Consider the following 13371-nt stretch of genomic DNA (forward strand, 5'->3'; position numbering starts at 1 on the left):
TACATATGAAAATAATAGACGCTACTTTGTTTTGTTGCATGATGTGGTCATCTAAAATGGTAATAAATGTGTTCAAAGCTGAAGAATAGAAAAAATTGTAAAATAGAGTATAAACTATATTAATTTTGATAGAATATAATACATTTATACAAAACAATTGGTTTATTTTATTTTCTTTCCTACAATCATTAAATTGAATAAAAAGTTTATGAAAGGTTTTCAATTCATAAATTACAGAGTAGTTGCTGAATAACTAAACTACACTCTTCAAGAAATGATTAATAATCATAAAAAATTCAACAAAAGATTGGAGGAATCATATTTCTTTCTAAAAGATATATACATATGTCAAAAATACCAATATCAGTAACCATATGTATAAAAATTCTATAAGATTGAAAAATTGAAGAAATGTCCAACCAGAAAAAGGAAAAAATTGAACTTATGACCACATTCTTGTTCGGAACAATCACTTCATTTCAATAAAAAAAATGCAAAACAAACATTTCCAGAAGCTTTTTATAGCTTATCAAGCAACATGCATGTAATATATCTATCATTCATGAGATGCCATTACTCGTTATTCTGATAATCAATTTTTTCTAATAAAAAACTTTTTTTGTTTTTGTTTTGATGCAGAACAAAAGAACAAATATATACTTAATCTTATGATTTGAATGCTTTTAAAACTTTACGATTTAAAAATAAAATATATTAATAAATTTTATATATAAGTAAAGGAGTCACATTTCTATACATGTTGTATAGTGACATGTTTTTAGGTGTTCTCTAGGCCCCACCATTTTGGTGACACTATGTTAGTCCATTGGAAAATTGTAGTTTAATAGATGAAGTGAAAGCTAGTCGACCCATTCATCCCACTAATTTTCCCAATGCCAATGCTACCACTTGCTCATGGAAGAGTCTTTGATAGTGAGAGAAAAAGAAACATCAGATGGAGGATCATGCATTCTCCCATGTACCACCTTCTAAAAATGGCACTATCATAAGCAACCAAGAAATCAAGTTTGCATCAGACAATTCAGGTTCATGTCCAAACCCAAGCCAAAATTCTGAACCATTTACGTACCCAAATTCTAAATGTATGTAAGTAGAGTCAAATTGGTCATCTTAAACCCAATCTTCTTGGGTTAAACTTCTAGTTATTTTATGCATATTACTAAGCAATTTCATCTATTTTGAGAGAGAAAGGGGAAAAATATTTCTCCTTTTCCAAAAAAAGATAGAAAAGAAAAAGAAAAAGAAAATTTTCTATCATGGCATCTTAACTCCCATGAAGAATGATATTGAAAATCCTTAATTTTCTTAAAGGATGATTAATTGAAATTGCCCCAGTTGGCAATTGCAATATAATTTCCATAAAAAAGGCTAGTTGCAATCTAATCAACCTAATAAGCTGACCATCTTATGATGATATCACTAATCATAAACTATCAATATACCAAAATTTTAGCACAAAATTAATAACATTAGACAAAAAAAGTGAAAAAAAAAGAACAATCAAAAGAAAGTCACATAGGCTCCATTTGGCATAACGGTTGGCAATAGAGCTTTCAGAAGTAGAGCTTTTTAAAGTAGAGCTTTATTGAAGTAGAAATTTTATAAAAAGCTATTTGCTGTTTGCTAACTATATTTCTAAAGTGCTGTACAACTTTAATATGTGTTTGGCAAATAAACTGAGAAAGTACTTTTGATATGACAAAATGATCATAAAGAACATTGCATAGTAATACATAAATATATGATATAGTATAATATTATTGTAATATAATATAATATTATTCTAATATAGTTAATATAATATTGTATACTATAATATAATTTGATATTATATAACATAATATATCAATGTATTATGATATAATGTAATATAATATTATATTTATAGTATAATACAATATTTTGATATAAAATATTATAATTATTATTATTATATATTAATATTTTATTCAAATTTTTGTTTGTTGGGGCTCCTGCAGATTTCTTTATTCGTGCATTATGATATAAAGGGACATTTGATGTAATTATATGATTTTATTATGGGTATTTTGGTCTAAAAAAATTTATAAATCTAAATAGCTTTCCGATGCGTGCTAAAAGCCCATTTGGAGCTTCTCCCAAATAAATATTTTTAGCTTCCTGAGAAAGCTAAAATAACTTTTCGATTTTTTTACCAAACACTCTTAATCTATCAAAAAGTACTTTTGGAGGATCAGAAAGTGCTTCTGGCCTACTAAAAGCTTTGCTAAATCGGGCCTTAGTACCAAAAAAGAAAAAAAATTAAGCCATTAATCCCTCAATCCAACTCATCAAGGTGCACCCAAGTTCATCTAAAAGGGGAATTATAGTATCTCAAAACTTTTAAGACTCGTTTGGTTCGCAAAAAGATTTTTTTTTTTACTGGAATATTTTTTTCTATAAAGATTGACTTCTAGGAATATGATATCTAAAAAAAATGGTTTTGGCATGTTTCGTTGATCATGAAAAAGTGGTATATTCTGGAGTGGCTTATGTTTGGTTGAGCATTACTTTTCAAGAAAAGTTGTAGGAAATACCTATTATACCTTTAAGAAGGAGAAGACCTTATCCATGGGTTTTGATGGTTTAAAAGTAGTTTTGAAAAAAAAAGACCCCAATTCTTAACTGGTGGAAACGTAACTTTCGTATATACTCCATGAATTTTTCTTTTTCATAAAACTTGAAAATCTTATTTTCATGAAAATACTACTTTTCTATCTATCTTCTTTGAAAACTCCAATCAAACAAGATGTATTTCTTTTTTTTCTATTGACACCACTTTTCCTCTTCTTTTTCTAAGAACCAAACGAGTCGTTAGAGATGATACTCTCTCCTAATCCCCCTGCCATACCCATTCTACTATCTACCATTGTCATGAAGAGAGAGAGAGAGAGAGAGAGAGAGAGAATGTATTTGCCATTCCACCGGAAATGAAAAGGGTTTTTCTAAAATTGCATGCTTTGTTGGCTTAAGCTTGTTCTGAGAAAATTGATAACTCAAAACATGAAAAGTAAGATTAATAGAAGAAGATCCCATCTAATTGGTTGTAAAATTTGCTTTATTTATCAGGTCATGGCATTACAATCTTATAAGATAGTGTTTGAGGGAGAGATATAATTGAGTGCATTATAATATGGAAGTGTATTTGTCATTCTCTTGATGCCATGGAGAAAAAACACAGCTATCAATTTATTATTGATCGTGAAGCCGGGATGTTACATGGGAGTTTCAAGCGCTAGCTTGTTGGATAGGTGTCTGGGGAAATATTATATTTGTGGAATAATAAACTAAATATTAGATCCAATTCCCTTATTTATAGGTGTAAAGGATAGACACCTTTATAAACAATTCAGAATTAATTTCGAATTGAATTAGTGCCTCAGTTTTAGATGAATGCCTCTAAAGAAGATTATGAACAACCTGCTTTCTGCCATTTCTCTAACTTATATAGCTTCAATAATTTTTTTTTGAAGCACTACTTTGTTTTGTTGCATGAGTGGTCATCGAAAATGATAAGAAATTGTGTTCAAAGCTGAACAACAGAAAATTTGTAAAATCAAGTGCAAACTACATTAGCTTTCATAGATTATAATGCATTTGTACAAAACAATTGATTTATGTTATTTGTTTTCCTAGAAGCATTAGATTGGAAACTCAAGAGAAGTTTATGGAAGGTTTTCAATTCATAAAGTATAGAGTTGGTGGTGAATAACTAAAGTACACTCTTCAAGAATGATTAATAATCATAAAAAACTAAAACAAAAGAATGGTGAATATCATGTTTCTTTTTAAAAGATACATTTATTGCAAAGTGAAAGGTCATTAGCACCCATATCACTAACCAAAGGTATAAAATTCAGACCAGTGAAAAATCAGCGAAATGGCCGGAGAAGAGAGAGGGAAAAATGGAACCCATGACCACAAGCTTGTTCGTGATAATAAATTCTTTTCAATCAGAATGAAAATAAACATTTTCACAAGATTTTGATAGTTTATCAAGCAACATATATTATATCTGCTACTCAAGAGATGCTATTTACCTATTATTCTAATAATCAAAATTTTCTAATAAAAATTTTTAAAAAACATTTCTGTTTTAGTTTTTGGTTCAAAACTGAAGAACAAATATATATTTCATCTTATAAATTTGAATGCTTTTAAAACTTTACTAAAATATATCAATAAATTTTATATGTAACTAAAAGAGTCATATTTCTTCACATATTGCAGCAAGACACTGTATTAGTCCATTGGAAAATTGTACCCATTCATTTGTTCAGTATTTCTCATGTCAGTGCTATCACTTGTTCATGAAAGAATCTTTGACGTGGTGACAAAATAATCCAAGCCAAAATAACGGACCATCTACATATCCAAATTCTAAATGCAAACTGGTTCAAGTTTGCCATCTTAATCTTCTTCTTATGCATATTACTAAGCAATTTCATCTATTTTGAGAGAGAAGAGCAAAATATTTCTCCTCTTATCACAAAAACCAAAAAAATAGAAGAAAAAGGAAAACTCCTATTATGGCATCTTAACTCTCATGAAAGCATGATATTGAAAATCCATAATTTCCTTAGAGGTTGACTAATTGGTAGTTTCCCTCGTTGACAATCGCAATCTAATTTCCATTGAAAAAGATGGTTGCAATCTACTCAGCCTATTAAGTTGGCCATCTTAAGATGTTACCATTTGTGATCACAAACTATGAAAAATCCAAATTTCCAGCACAAAATTAACGATATTGGACAAAAACAGGAAACAAAAGGAATAATCCACTAACTAATTGCCAAGAAAGAAAGAAAGAAAAGGAAGCCACTAATCCCTCAATCCAAGCCATCTGAAAACCTCTAGAGATATATGATACTCTCCCCCGATCCTTCCACCATCTCTATTCTACTATCTACTCTCTTCAGCCCTTTAAACCATGTACAGGATGTCACATTTTATTAAACTTTATTTGCGCATGATCCAAAGACGAAGTTTTTTCTGCCTAGAAAACAGAAACTTTGTTATGTAAAAACAAACAGGGATAAGGTAAGATGCTTCCAGGCTCCACTTCTGAAAATGCGACCCATTTGGGATCTCTGCTTCTTAGCTCGTTAGGGCAATGTCCTATGGTACTCAAGTGTTTTTATTGGCCTTGATTAATCTGGCTAAACACTAGGGAACAAAAAAGAGTTCAGGTTGCTGCATTTCCTCTATTTGCTTTTGCAAATCTCAAACCATTCCAACCTTTTTCCTGTATTTGCTTTTGCAAATCTAGAAGCGGCCATTGCATGTTCCAATGGTTGAAGTCGTGAAAGAAAGTGAATCATTCTTTCATGTGGAAGATGCAAACCGAGCCTGAACAAAAAAAAAAAAAAAGGACCAAATCATAAGATCTGATGAGAATTTTTGAAACCCGGCAAGGGTGCCAACAGATTGGACATTAGAATGGTTAGATACTATTCATATGCTCTATAATAATTATTTTTGCCAAACAACTAGATAGAAGGCTTTTTATCTTATGCATTTAATGCTAATTTTGTGTGACAAAATTCAAGAATTCTTTGCATGGAAAATGTTTACGTGACTCAAGATTCTAGAGCAACAACCTAAGCAAGCGTTGGGGGTGTAAATGGGCAGGGCGGCCCAAGCCTTAGGCGACCGAGGCGGCCGCCTAAGGCCTCGGCCTAAAGGAAGGCCTTCGGCCCTCCACTCTCTAGCCTGGGATAGCCTTATCGCCCCTCATCGCCATCCTGGGATCGCCATGAATTTGGCTATCAGCTCCAGCTACCCAGTGGCCAGTGCCCATGATGGGATATTAGGAATCATAGCTGGCTACCTGGCTGCTGCCCTGCCTTAGCTGCCTATGAAGTACGAACGATCCAGCCTCCAGCCTCCAGGCATGGCCAACAAGCAACAGACAACGGGGCTATGGAGGGCCCTATGCCCCCTACGATCCTCCATAGCCCGTCTTCTCCATCCGCCGGCCGTAGTCACCACTCACCAGTCCAAAATGGCAGAATCCCATCCGGCCATCCCAGATAAGAGAAAACCAGTAAACCAGAGAGAGTCCTCCTTCTAAACTTTTCTTTGGTTCTTCCTTCTTCCCTAGTTCCTCACTTCCTCCTGAGTCCTTACTCCTTAGTTCTTCAATCTTCGGTTCTTCCGAGTTCCGACTTCCGAGTTCTGTCCTTCGCCCATTTCTGGCCGTTCGCCACTCGCTCAGTCGCTCTCGCCGTCGTCGGTCCTCCCCGTCGGCACTCGGCCGAAGAGAGTGACGAGGGAATAAGGGAGGCGGCATCGCCGGCGTGACGGTGTCTCTTCTCCTTCAGTCCTTCTCGACCCAGCCCTCCATCCTCGCCACCGTCGCCTACTCGCCGGAGCCCGGAGGTGAGTTTCTGCCTTCCGAGAACGGCTTTAGGCCCTCTAGGGTGTTCTCTTTGTTGGGATACTTGGGTAATGGGAACAGACTACAGAGGAGGTATGAGAAAGAACCCAAGCATGACTTGTGTAACAAATTTAATGCTCAGGCACAGGGCCCAGCTCGATAACAAATTTAATTCTCATCCTTGATATCTTTCCTCCCTGGAACAGATTCAGAATCTGTTTGAAGAAATGCCAAAGCTAGTCCGAAAAATATGGGGGTCATTTATCACCTGAATCCTGCACAACTTCTTCCAATTTAATTTCAAGATCAATTCTTTTAGCAATAAACTTCTGAATCTGAAGCTCCAGCTCCTCAATCTTGGCCTGATATGTGCTAAGAGAAATCTTTGCAGCATCATTTGACTCTGCCTTTGGTCAAGTGACAGGCTCTTGAGTCTTGATGAGAATATGGTAGTCCTTTGCTCATCTGATTTTAGGAGAGCAGATATCAAGTATTCCTTTTCTTTAATAGTGGAGATTGCTTGTCTATATCTTTGTTCTGTTACTTCTGTACCAGACAATGCATGTTTAGTGGAGATTGCTAGACGAATTAATAGTGGAGATTGCTAGACGAATTATTTCTAAATAAATTTTTAAAGTATTTTATATTTATTAAAAAACTTTATTATTATTTTTTTAAAAAGGCCTCATTTAGTGAATTCGCCTTAGGCCTCCAAATGCATTGGGCCGCCCCTGAGTCAGACAGGGCAGGGCTAATTGAAATACCGATCGAAGAAATACCACTCGTAGGGCCTATTTGGGATGGTCGTATGAGATCCAACAAGACTGGTTGGAGAGTGTGCATGAGGGAAGGAATGTAATTAGCAGGCGAGAGGAGAGCATGGGAGGGCCATAGCTATGATCAAAAAGATGACCTCCTAATATGCCTTGGAACGAACCACAATCGACATAGCAGAGTGACCAATAAAAGCTAACTACGAAGCCTCTGATCAATCAGTCAAAAGACTCAAAACCTACCATACGGGCGAACCCAAAGATATATATGTGGAGAGTCTTTTGAATTTCAAACTCTCTCTCCAACTAGTGACACCTCGGCAGCAATCGTGAATGGTTTCCAAAATCACGTGACAAATAAGTGAGATGTGTGTAGCGTGATCTGCAGGCAAAACACCTGCATGTGATCTTCGGGATGTACAATCAATTACCAAAAATAGTTGATCCATACATCTGAACTCTTCATCAATGAGTACCGACCCTTATCTATATACATTTTTTTCCGAAAGACCCTCCAGGTAAGTATTCTCGAGCCCTTTTACATCCTTGCATTGTCACTCTGCCACTTTCACAATATATTTGCTATTCTTTGAGAGTCTCTCTGACTTAGGCCCTGTTTGGGAGAACTATTGACAGTAGAGCTTTTACAAGTAGAGCTGTTGAAAGTAGAGTTTTCTGAAGTAGCTTTTATAAAAATACTGTTTGTTGTTTGGTAACTACATTTCTAAAGTGCTGTAGCACTTTAACATGTATTTGGTAAATACACTGAAAGAAAATGTATTAATACATAAATATATAATATAATATAATATTACTGTAATGTAATATAATATTATATTTATAGTATAATATAATAATAAAGATATAAAATATTATAATTATTAGCGTAAATTAATTTTTAAAAATATAACATAATATTAAATTATTTAACATAACATATTAGTGTATTATGATATAATATAATATATTATATTTCTAGTATAATACAATAAGAAAGGTATAAAATATTATAATTATTAGCATAAATTAATTTCTCATAATATAACATAATATTAAATTATTTGACATAACATATTAATGTATTATGACATAATGTAATATAGTATTATATTTATAGTATAACATAATAATAAAAATATAAAATATTATAATTATTAGTGTAAATTAATTTTTCTCTCCGGATGACCATTTATCTCTCTAACAAATTTTCTAGCTAAGTAATAAAATTGATTATATAATTATTAAATTTTTAGATAAAAATTTCACAGATGAGAAACTATTTAGCATGTTCTATGTATACAGTTTAATAAGACTTGGAATACACTTCATATAGCCTGACACATATTTAAGTCTTTCTGGCACACAGTTTAATCTTTTGGCATACAGTTAAGTTTTTCTGGCACGTAGTTAAGTAAGCTTGGTACATAGTTAAATAAGGATTGAACATAGTTAATCTAGTCTAGTACACACATAATATATCTTGGCACACATTTAATCAAAGCTTGCACATAGTTGATATCCTACCTAAACTTTACCTTGTTCGCACTTTTTTACATTGTTGATGAATTAGCAACAAAAATACAAGAACCAATATTTATGTTTGCTCAAATACAAAATAAAACAACCAGCTCCTCAACAATTTCATAAAGAAAAAATGTCGACGAGCTATAAGTTGAGAAGCAATATGATCACGCAGAATATCTATCTTACGGTTACCCAATATTTGCTTTGCTCTGCACTCAGTTCTTCCTATGGTTCATTAATCTCTAAACAATCAGAAGGGAATAGATCCTCATTATCATCATAAGGCTAAAATTTCAAATCTTTGATTGCATGATTTCTAATAAAATTATGAATAGCCATAGAAGCCACCATAATTTGGACTTGTTTATGATAAGAAAAGTTGAGCATGGTACTCAACATTTTCCATCTACTTTTCTAGCATCCGAATGTCCTCTTAATAGTGTATCTCAGGGAGGAATGTGCATGATTAAAGATTTCATACATACCCCTTGGTTGACTACCACGTTGAAAATCTGGTAAATGATACTTCTCCCCTTTGTAAGGCCCCATATATCCCGACATATGAGGATATATATATATATATATATATATATATATATATATATATATATATATATATATATATATATGAATTAGTATTTTACACTTATGCATGAAAGTTAAAAAAGTATACCTACGATCATAATATATTTAATTAATATGCATATATCTACATTATAATATATCTAATTAAAATGCATACCTCTAGGTGGGTGTGGAAATTGGAGCTCTTCTCTATGTATTGCATCTAAAAAAATATGAATATAATGAGCAGTAGCTTCCCATCTAGCACAAACAAAAATGAAACGCATGTCAAAATCACAACAAGCCATAACATTTTGTGTAGGAATTCCTTTTTGGCATATATATAGTACTTGTTTGGATAGAGAAAATTTTACTGGTATATGGATGCCATCAATTGCTCCAATAGAGTCCTTAAAATAAGGCCACCAATGACTATCATTGTGGATTTTAGTTGAAATATTTTTGAACTCTTTATCAAGCGGGCTAATAATATTCTTGGACATTCTTAAAACAACATTTAAAACATGGGTGAAATATCTACTAACTATTTCTCCGAAATGTTAAATTCTTTCTTGAACCATCCTATTCTCAAACCTATGTCCTAGAATCATCAAAAACATAGACACCAACTCCTCAATAGAAATATATCTAGAAGCCTTTAAACCATATTTGACTTTCAATTTCCTGCACAGATCAATAAACACATGTTTTTCCATTCAAAATTATTGTTGGCATCTATATGGATTGCCATGTAAATTTTTGATGTATCCGGTTTGATAGGAGGTCCTACAAGGCTCCTTCTCAATATATTTTGTATAATATTCGGTAACTGTACCAACAGTTGCAGTTAGTAGAACATAAAAATTATCATCATCAACTATCTCATCTTCACTGGAATAATTCTCCTCAGAACTATTGTCAATGCTACCCATACCTATAGAAAAAATATTATGCAAAAAATAAAACATCCATAACAAATAAAACAAAAGATATATAAATATGTAATGCAAATAGGACAAACAATATAAGAAAACACCAACACATAACATCTATAATATCCATAAAATCAATAGCATCCACAATCCATTATCCAAGAGATACCACAAATACACATAACTACTTCTGTGGGTTTGACATTCGCTTGAGCCATTCAATCTGAAGACAAATATCTTGGAGAGCCACAGCATCTCTCAATATTCTCTTTTAAGAAACACCTCAGTAGTAATCAAAAGCAGTTCAAGTTGTACTACCATCTCAGGCATCGCACGCACTACACCCATCACGTCATCGATACTACATCTAGGCTTATCAATCATCTTGGATGATACTGTACTCCTCTTCTCCACTGCATCAATAAGATGACTCAATTGCTGAGATAGTTGTGTAGCACCCTCTACCTTCTTGCATTTTTTATTATGCAAAGTAAGGCTAACTCTCTTTTTTCCTCTCTCCTCGATAGCATAAGATGCAAGAGTAGGGTTAACATTAAAATTATCAGTGGGAACGTCAATAATTTTATATGCAATCATATGAGGGTCCTTACCTGAGTCACCTAAGCCCTCAAACGTATAATTATTAACCCCATCCAACCTCTCATACACTCCAATTATGTTTTCAACATCCTCATCTTAGACATTTGTTCTTCTTACAATGCAACAACAAAGACATGAAATATTTTGTCAATCATAAGTCATGATTTCATCCATAATCATAAAGCACCTTGTAAAGCATATCTAAATATGTACAATTTACATACATATAGATTACGTACATATATATAACTTACTTTTTTGTTTTAGTTTGAACTCTTTTTTAACATATGGACCCTTAGAATCCTATATATTCATATATTAGTCATATTACTCCTTGTGGGTGAACCAAGAATCTACACATATAAATAAGATGCTATTGTTTAATTCACAAAACACATGTTACATGTCAATAGCTCTATGACTACGGTCAATAACTAAGATCCAATTTTTTGTTAATCAAGTATGATAATAAACAAAATCTAGCAATGCAGTCCACACATAAACGGAAACAAATAATATCTTGATTCGACATGTATATTAATTGTTTCCTAATAATTGAATAGCTTTACCAGTAAATATTATAGAGCCGATAAAGTAGGACATGGCCATATCCCCTCTCTATCTCTCTGTCTCTCTATTACAGAGTGTAACAGAGAGAGAACTCTCTCTCTGTAACAAGGAGAGATCCTCTCTCTGAAATAGAGAGATTTTTGTTATTATATTTTATTATGGATATTTTGGTCAAAAAAATAGTTTTCTGACGGGGCCTAAAAGTGCTTTTTTGAGAAGCTTCAAAATAGAGCTTCTCCCAAAAATCTGTTTTTAGCTTTCTAAAAAAGCTAACACAGTTTTCCAAATTTTTTACCAAATACATTTTTTTCTATCTAGAAGGGCTTTTGGAGGGCCAGAAAGTGTTTTTTGGCCCTCCAAAAACTCCTCCAAATGGGGCCTTAGGGATTAGAGGATCCCCATCGGATACTATCTGGCAAAAAGACTTCTATTTTTTCCATTCAATTTGGATCTGGTAACGGAGCAAGGGTTCAAGCACGATCTCCTCTGCCCAGCATCATCTCGGGAGCGACCAACGTTGGAGCTATTGCCACCCAAACACAACCACCACCACATCGCTATCTTAGAAACACATTGTGATTTTCAATCGAGCTTCACGATCTAAGCAGTTGATTGTCCGAGCTCTATCTCCAGCAGGTCAGCCAGCTTGGTGCCTTAGTAAGGCCGATTTCCAGTGGCAATAGATTGGCACTAGAGGAAGAGCTGTGATCTCATTACCTGGGATTTTACTAGACGTCAAACAACTTATAGCCATGAAGTCTCAACGAGCATAGGCAACACCCTCAACTGCCCAACAAGATGCACTGTAGAGTTTGATGGCTCTCTACATAGCCCTCGGAGAGCTCCGCCTCCTTTGGAGCTGCAGACAACAGCAGTGGTTACTGTCGAGCAATTTTAGCTTCGCATGAAATATCCTCATTATCTTCATTTGATGGAGCAGCAAAACAGCCACCCAGATTTATTAAGAAAGTAAAAATACAGGGAAGTTATAGGAAGAGGGGGGAGGTGGAAGAATAGAGGTTTGCAGGATCTGGAAACACTAAGATCAGAATAACAAAACAGAGGATCTGAAAACGCTATTGCAAGGCAAAAGTATACCAGTCTCTGAAATTTGGCTGAGTAAACATGAAGATCTAATTTCCTTTTACAGCACTGGATGATGCAATCAAGCGATCTTCATGTCATCTATACGACCTGTTAGTTAATTATTAACATGTTGTTTAAGCACACATTTAATGTTTCGGTCTATAACTCTTGTTACAATTGTTCCCTGAAATGTCTTTGTTGGTGCAAATCTCTGCGAGGAAGCAACTCACCTTGTATTCCTCCACACGGACTTAAAAAAAAGTCTATGGTTGCTAGCCATGCATCAGTGACAAGCTTTGTAATTAAGAGGTTTGCTAGTTCAGCTATTCCTATTGATCTCAGCTGGCCACCTATGACTTGCATCTGGGCTTATGCTATTAATATTTACTAGGTTTCTTGAGTTCTGACGGTACTATGTGTTTATAGATGCTTCAATAATTATGGTGCTAACTTCATGCTGCATTCGATTGTCTCAAATCCTTTCACAGGCACCAGTTCTGGATATTGTAATACAAGTTCGTTTCGTCGGTCACTTCCAATCCTAGAGCAACTTGGGGTCTACAGAACTTACACTAGGTCCCCTTGCGAATCTTCTTTCTATTTGGGAAGTGGAAACTTCACAGCCAATGAATTCTTCACATGGAAGCCGAGCTCTCCATGCAAGTCGAGCCTTATCTGAATCCACTGAAGTTGTTTCAAACCGTCCATTATCACCAAATCTGTCTCTAAAGAAGCCACAGCTGAGTGCAGCATATTCAATTCCACATTGTTTATTTGGAGCTGCTGTAGCATCCTCTATCTTGTTAATTCCTGCTGCTATGAAGTTTAGCCTTTTGTATGTTGTATGAAAGTCAATTTCTGAAGTTGCTTCCGAGAGAGCTTTTTCACAATCTGTTGAAACGAA

Source organism: Phoenix dactylifera, chromosome 1 (genome assembly GCF_051530095.1).
Source record: "Phoenix dactylifera cultivar Ajwa chromosome 1, Ajwa_hap1_PhDact_Kaust_v1.1, whole genome shotgun sequence".
NCBI classification, from domain to species: domain Eukaryota; kingdom Viridiplantae; phylum Streptophyta; class Magnoliopsida; order Arecales; family Arecaceae; genus Phoenix; species Phoenix dactylifera.